The sequence below is a fragment of the Nelumbo nucifera genome, chromosome 1 (genome assembly GCF_055504915.1).
Source record: "Nelumbo nucifera cultivar China Antique chromosome 1, China Antique-T2T, whole genome shotgun sequence".
Taxonomy (NCBI): Eukaryota; Viridiplantae; Streptophyta; class Magnoliopsida; order Proteales; family Nelumbonaceae; genus Nelumbo; species Nelumbo nucifera.
This window is the reverse complement of record NC_142649.1, coordinates 18894908-18902444: the sequence shown is the minus strand read 5'-3', so window position 1 is coordinate 18902444 and position 7537 is coordinate 18894908. Positions and strand designations below refer to the sequence as shown.

General features: G+C 38.6%; 1 non-coding gene across 1 annotated transcript; it reads right to left on the bottom strand.

Moving 5' to 3' along the window:
* Positions 1-5904: 5904 nt before the first annotated feature.
* LOC148802979 (small nucleolar RNA R71) lies at positions 5905-6011 on the bottom strand. The gene has a single exon (XR_016081587.1). It is a non-coding gene; the product is annotated as a small nucleolar RNA R71 (small nucleolar RNA).
* Positions 6012-7537: the final 1526 nt, after the last annotated feature.

Below are 7537 nucleotides of genomic sequence, written 5' to 3'. Positions count from 1 at the left end.
GAATCCCTGAAATTAGCGGAGCTTCTCCATTCAGAAGAACTCTTGGAAGAAGTCGACCCAACTGTAAATTTATCCCCTAACATCTCGTTGCCATACTTTTAGTCCGCGCCGGTGTCGGTATTGTCGCAAGAACATCTTCATCTGGACTGGTTCGCATCGCTGTGGCAAATAATGAATCAGAATGGCTAGGTGTACATGTTTCATTACCCTTATTTCACTGTCATGTTCAGGTTTTGAGTTGCGACAAGTTCTGATTTCTTGTTTAATACTAGCTACCAGAGCTTCTAATGAGTATAAATGATAGACCGGCAGAGTAACAGTATATCCATAAACCGCTGCTACCTCCGCCACTTCCCCTTCTTTGGGAGTACATGTGGACCGTATAAGGATGGAAAAAATGAACAATGTCTTTCCTGGTTCATTCTTTAGGAAGAAGACGATAAACAGTGTCTTCTATGAAAGGTAGTTTAACATTTTTAAAAGTTTTAAATCGCTCATATCATCACCTGATACAGATAATACGTGATACAGATAATTGACAACTGTTAAAGACAGAGATTAAACTAACAGTTTTTGAAAATTTAGGTATTGTAATGGCAAAAATGAGACTATCCCTAAAATACAAGGTATTAATCTAAAATTTTTTCATAATAATTTTTAGGGTAAATTACAATGACCCCCCTGTATTAGGGGTCTGTGACAAAGACCCCTATACTTTGGTTTGCGACAAAGACCCTCCCATACTATGACCGTGAGACAAAGACCTTTCATTAGCTTTTTGTTGAAATCCGTCATTGCAATATTTTTTAATTCTCATATTATCCTTGTAATAACTATTTGGACAAATGGGAGAAAAACACTATTCATCTTCCTTACGATACACGAACAACAGCGGCGATAATCCCTTCTACCTTAGATTCCTTCACATTTCTCTCTCTTTCTCTCTCTCTCCCCCGATCTCTCTTCTTCCCCTTCCCCTTTCTTTTTCCCTCTTTCCTCTGTTTTCCGTTCCACTCGGCCATAGCCGCCACAACTCATTGTCCGGATGCTCAGCCGACAAGCACAGAAGGGGTAATTGCACTGGGGGCATGGATGTTGCAGATATCGATCGAATTGACAACTGCATTAGCCTGATTCATGGCGTAATTGCATGTTCAGATTGATAACTGGCATAGCAGTAACTGTTGATAGCGTTATTGGTCTGATCAGAAATTAGATCATGTGTCCAACGGTAGTCATACATGCCCCTCATGTCGATTTCCCCATTGATCAATGGATTGCCAATCTGCAAACAGAAATGACCCATTGATCAGATACCATAAAACCGATTCTCTATCCTCGTTTTAACCCAGGAGAAAGAGAAAGTGAGAGACTCAGGCCATGATCCCTCAAATATTGATATTGTTCATTCCTGCTTTTCTTGTTTTGGAGAATTGATTTAGCAAGCTGAGGCACATAGTGCCCAGCATAGCTCTCTCCAACAATATAGAAATCTCTGGTCTTGTACTCGGGGAATCTCTCTAGCCAATTCACCAGAAACACATAATTATCCTCAACGTACTTTGATCTCCTCTTGTACTGTAATCGGAACTTGTGTTGGAGTAGGAAAAACCTATACCAGTAGGAGACTCTAGGAACAAAACATTGGCCACTAGAAACCACAACGAGAATAAGATTAGCTAACAGAAATGGGAAACTAACTAACTAAGATCAGGTTAGAATCTTTGAAAGGAAGAGAGACCAAAAGTGAAAAATGATCAATTGAATTATTCAACAACCTTGATTCCATGCTGTGTAAATCCCATTAAAATTGGGTGTCACTTCATGGCTATGAAAGGAGCTGCCACCCATCAACAACTTAAACAAGGGAGTGACGGGTCTTCCAAGTTTGAAAAGCATAAAAGAAGAAAAGACTCCCAATCCAAGACAAAGACATGATTCTAGGCACCAAAGGAAGGGAGAGGGAAGGTGTTGGGCACCCCTCTCCCTTTGTTATCTTGTGAATGCCAATTTTAATAAAAACAAAAAATACTTAAGGACTTCTCTTGGTCCAATGAAAGTCCTACCATGAAGGGGATACTCTCTTATGAGGCTTCATCTCCTCTTCTCCCTCTTTCCGGGCATGAGAAGCTCTTAGGGAGCAAAGGGACAGCTGTATACATAGCCTTCCCTTCTTTATCCAAAGCCTCCCACGTTCCTGCTTGAGGGGAGGATTATTAAGTCTCAGGAAGGATTGCCAATCACCCAAAGAACATAAGGTTTAAACTAAACAAGCATTAATAGAACAAAAAATAAATAAATAAGTAAATAAAAATAAACAAAAACTAATATCCATGCCAAACATTTAGCCTAAAACTACACAACCTAAGCACATATAAATCCAAGGAAAAACCTTCAAAACAATCCAAAAGAACTTAAGGGATAGCAAAGAGAGGGCATCAAACATATACTACTCATTTGTGAAACTACCAAGATGCATTCAGCTAAACATACTAGTCGATACTAAACATAGACTAGCAAGTATCATGGCGGATTAGCAAGCTTCATATATTTGGCTTGCACATCTTCTTGGACAGAATAACTAAAAAAGGAGTAGCCAGTGGGGTGGGAAATAACGAATGGTTTCAACCATGCTAGACCATTTACAAAAGAAAGAGGAAGATAAAAAAAAAGAAGAAACAAACAACTATGAATTCGGTTAGAAGTTTTACCTTCTTTGTAGATTTTCCTTCAAGATATTGGGGATGTTAGGAATGATATTTCGATGGAGAGGCTAAGGCTACATGTTTCCTATTTGATGGGGCAAAATAAGAAGATATATTGATCTTGTTGGGAAGGTGGATTGCAAACTTGAGTTGAGTCTCCTATTTTCTTTCTTCTTATAATCTTCTTCTTTCTCCCTTCTTCCTTCTAATACGATCCAGGTGAGAGGTTTCTTTTCTTTTCGTTCCTCTGTTTTCTTGTTGTGATAGCTGGCCGAAATGGATGGAGAAGATGGAAGGGAAGAGGGAGTCTAGAGAGAGAGAGAGGTTTCGGTGGTAAAAGTTTGAGGGAGGATTCGGCCACCCATACCTTGTGCTGAAACTTAATTAATTATAACCGGGGTGATGAGAATCAAACACTAAACCACTTGGTCAAAGTGGCTTTGATACCATCTCAAAGAACCATTCAACCTAAAAGCTTAAGATGTTAAGTGAGGTCCTTGAATAGGTTTTATTTTCTAACACCCTCATCCTATATAGTGTTTTTATCAATCATTCGTAGCAGATCACGAGTAAATCCGAAGAACTACATGACTTTGCTTATTTGTGAAGAGATGTCTCAGTTGGAAGATTACTAAACCTACTTAAGCCCTTATTACCAACAAGTTGAATTGACCCCAGCAATTGTTCTCATGGGAATTCCACCAACAAGCAATCATCACTAGTCCATGATGGCGATTACAAGAGTTGGACCAAACCTAAGACCAAACAATGGAGCCTCATTTACTAACTTGATCTGGTCATGGCCAAATTTTTGCACCTCAATCATAATGGAAATAGGCCCATTTGTCAAATTTGCAACAAAAAAGGCCATAAAGCAATAGGTTGCTTTCAGAGGTTGAACTTGTCATATCAAGGCAAGCAAGAAACCACCTGAGAAGCTCAAAGCTATGACTGCCGCAACGCAAGATCCTACAGATGATATCACATGGTATTCAGATACAAGAGCCTCACACCACATAACGCCTGCTTGATGAGAGTAGAATTTATCATATTTTTATCTCTAAATATTCTGTTTTTCACACTTAATTAGTACTTAATTGGACTCATATTTCTTGTATTTTGGTTCAGGGCATGAAAGAAGGCATCAGGAGCAAAGAAAGACAATTCGGATGATTTTTCACAGTTTCGGCACTATTCAGTAATTTGGGCCTAACTCGCGTATCCGAACTCCGAATGGGCTGATTCAAGATCCACTAGAAAGATAAGAGAAAAAGCCACAACTTTCGTGTTTTGGGATTTCGCAGATTCGGTTTGCATCGAAGTCAAATTCAGGCCCGAAGTCGGGGAAAATTCGTTGAAAGGCCCAATCCGCAACTGAAGCCCAACTTGCAGAAAAGCCTGGTTGAAACCCAATTCACAGAGGAGGTCTAATACGAATCCAAGAACAAGAAACTGAGAAGAGTCCTACCAGATCTAAATTTATGATGTAATCCTAGAGAGATAAAAAGATTGAGTTCATTAGATAAAGAGATAAGAGTAGGATTAGACTATGACTTTCTAATCTTGAAAGATTAACTTCAAGAGAGAGTAGGAGACCACCCCCTCCCCTTTAGGCTATATAAAGAAGTAAGGGGCGGACTAGAGGGATCATCGACTACAATTGGAGGAATTCCTGAAGTCCCTCTGAAGTGAATCAAGAAGGTCTTCAAGAACTTCAAGAAGGAGATCAAGAAAGCTTCAAGAAGGAGGTGACGGCAAGAAGAAGAGGAGATCTCAACACCCTGGGCGAATTCATGAGTTCTTTCTTCCATCTTGTTTGCTTTATTTTCTTTATTATGAACTGATTTGTTTTTAGCTAGGGCTGTGGAAAGCTGAACCATGATAATGAATATATTTTCATCATTATGATTTATCCAAGATTGTGATTTCCATATAGTCTATGAATTATTTGCTTAATGCGATTAGGAGTGGCCATTTCTTAGTTGATTCGGTGTATATGAATGAATCGGGAGAGGAATTTATATACTCGACCACATAGTTCATGGTGTGAATTGAATGATATATAGGGATATATACACATGATTCATCTGAATATATGAGTTTTTCTTGCACTTCATGCATTTATATTATTGAGAACTCTAGTCGAGGGATCGAGGGGTTACTTGATAGAAATAGGTTTAATATATCTTGGGAAAGAATATTGAATAAATTGGGAAAAACTTCAGCTTATGGGAATAACAATTAATCTTGGTTAATCGCATCCATCAATATTCATTAGATTGGTTGGGTGGACCTAAAGCCCTAGTGATTTCATCCTTTGCATATTCGGTTGTTGATTGTCCTTGCTTTTCCTAGTTTTTATTTTCAGTAGTTCTTGCTCCCTCAAATCTGAATTTTGATTGTCCAAATAATTAGGGAAGACTAGGGTTCTAATACTTATTTTGTTAAATCCCCATGGGAACAATATTTTTATACTACTTGTTAAATAGTGCACTTGCTAGGGTTATTTTCATAGCTATCAAGTTTTTGGCGCCATTGCCGGGGATTTAATCCTAAAATAATATTAGAACTTGTTAACCTTGGTTAATTTGGATTTTTTTATTTTATTTCTGTTTTATTCCTTATTTTTATTTTATTTTATTTGTTTGGATTCTTGTTGGTTCAGATTTACTAGTGCATGACATGCACTAGAAGAGAGGGACTAGCAGAATTCGATCCAGAAATTGAGAGGACCCTTCGTTTGTTGCAAAGAACTAACAAAGGTAAGACAAGAGAGGAGGTTGTTATTGGCGAACCAACAATAGAAATCGAAAGAGAGATGGCAGAAGCAAATCGCACCCTCTTGGACTATGCTTGTCCAACAATTGATGGGGCGACATCCAGCATTTGCAAGCCCACCATTCAGACCAATAATTTTGAAATCAAGCCTACAATAATTCAGATGATCTAGACAAGTATTCAGTTTAGTGGGTTGCCAAGTAATGACCCTAATGCACACATTGTTAACTTCCTAGAAATATGTGATACATTTAAACATAATGGAGTTAGTGATGATGCTATTAGGCTTAGATTATTTCCTTTTTCATTGCGTGATAGAGCTAAAGATTGGCTTAACTCACTCCCTGCAGGAAGTATCACCACTTGGAATGATCTAACCCAGAACTTTTTGGCTAAATATTTCCCCCCCTCCAAAACAGCAAAATTAATTAATGATATTACTACTTTTGCTCAATTTGAGAGAGAATCTTTGTATGAAGCATGGGAACGATTCAAGGAGATGCTTAGGAAGTGTCCTCACCATGGGATACCAACTTGGCGCCAAATCCAGACTTTTTATAATGATATTACCCCCTCTAATCGATCCATTATTGATGCAGCCACAGGTGGCACAATCATGAGGAAAACTCTAGAGGAAGCTTATGACCTAGTGGAGGAGATGGTATCAAACAACTACCAGTGGAGCAATGACCGAACCAATCAGAGGGGAGTACACCACATCGATTCCTTTGCAGCCCTATCTGCGCAAATTGCTAATCTGAATAAGAAACTTGATACTTTTAATATTGCAGCCATTAATACATCATCTAGCATCTCATGCGATTTATGTGGTCAAATAGGACATATAAATTCTGATTGTCAATTAAGCAGTCCTTTTATTTCCCATGAGAATGATAATTTTATCTCTCATGCTGGCAGGCCGAATTTCAATCCCTACTCAAATACATACAACCCAGGGTGGAGGAATCATCCAAACTTTTCATGGAGCAACAATCAGCAAAAGACACCCATGGGATTCCAACCATAGCCGCCCCCGCAAGAAAAAAAGAGCAATTTGGAAGAGATGATTTCTAAGTTCATCAATACTGCTGAAGCAAAATTCCAAAGCCATGAAACATCGATTAAGAACTTAGAAGTTCAAGTGGGGCAGATTGTAAGCATGCTGTTGGAAAGAAAAGAGGGACAGCTACCCAGCAACATAAAGAAGAATCCTAGAGAGCATGTGAATGCCATAGCCTTAAGAAGTGGGAAGACAGTCGGCGAAGCCCAAGAAGATGACAAGGAAGCTGAATCGGCCGATCTACAAAAGGAGAATGAGGGAAGCACCCCTAAACTGAATTTAGATGAAATTAAACTCCCTATTCCCTACCCAAGAAGAGTCTTGAAGGCTAAATTAGATAATCAATTTGAAAAATTTTTGGAAGTGTTTAAAAAGATCCATATTAACCTTCATTTTCTTGATGTATTGTCACAGATGCCGAAGTATGCCAAATTCCTAAAGGAGATGATGTCCAACAAAAGGAAGTGGGAGGATTGCGAGATGGTAAAGCTAAATGAAGAGTGTTCAGCCATTCTTCAAAATAAACTGCCTCCAAAACTTAAGGATCCAGGGAGTTTCTCTATACCTTGCACCATAGGGAATGCTGAATTTGAGAAAGGCTTGGATTGCATGAACTAACATCTACAACTATTACCCTACAATTGGCTGATCGAAACATTAAATACCCTAGGGGAATAGTGGAAGATGTTTTAGTTAAAGTAGGGAATTTCATCATCCCTGTTGATTTCATTGTGTTGGATATGGAGGAGGATAGATCGATGCCATTGATCCTTGGAAGACCCTTTCTTGCTACCGGTAACACTTTAATTGATGTACAAAAGGGTTTACTTACCCTTAGGATCAACGGTGAGGAGATGGTATTTAACGTTTTCTAAACCATGAAGTATCCCAACACAAAAGAACATGAGATATATGCAATTGATTCTATTGATGTTTGGGCAGCTAAAATTAATAATTCAAAGTTAGATGATCCTGTTGAAAACTGTATTGTTAA